Source organism: Bison bison, unplaced genomic scaffold, assembly GCF_000754665.1.
Source record: "Bison bison bison isolate TAMUID 2011002044 unplaced genomic scaffold, Bison_UMD1.0 scf7180017864495, whole genome shotgun sequence".
NCBI lineage: Eukaryota > Metazoa > Chordata > Mammalia > Artiodactyla > Bovidae > Bison > Bison bison.
Window position 1 is genome coordinate 12,472,462 of NW_011495054.1, and position 372 is coordinate 12,472,833.

A 372-nucleotide genomic window follows, 5' to 3' on the forward strand; every position below is an offset into this window, starting at 1 on the left:
CTATTTCTTTGCATTGATCGCTGAGGAAGGCTTTCTTATCTCTTTTTGCTATTCTTTGGAACTCTGCATTCAGATGCTTATATCTTTCCTTTTCTGCATTGCTTTTCGCTTCTGTTCTTTTCACAGCTATTTATAAGGCCTCCCCAGACAGCCATTTTGCTTTTTTGCATTTCTTTTCCATGGGGATGGTCTTGATCCCTGTCTCCTGTACAATGTCACGAACCTCCGACCATAGTTCATCAGGCACTCTATCTATCAGATCTGGTCCCTTAAATCCATTTCTCACTTCCACTGTATAATCATAAGGGATTCGATTTAGGTCATACCTCAATGGTCTAGTGGTTTTCCCTACTTTCTTCAATTTCAGTCTGA

General features: G+C 40.3%; 1 protein-coding gene across 1 annotated transcript in view; it reads left to right on the forward strand.

Annotated features, from left to right (window-relative positions):
* The window catches only part of HORMAD2 (HORMA domain containing 2), a 70,085-nt gene that overhangs the window by 44,726 nt on the left and 24,987 nt on the right, over positions 1 to 372 (forward strand). The gene's annotated exons all lie outside the window — the stretch shown is intronic.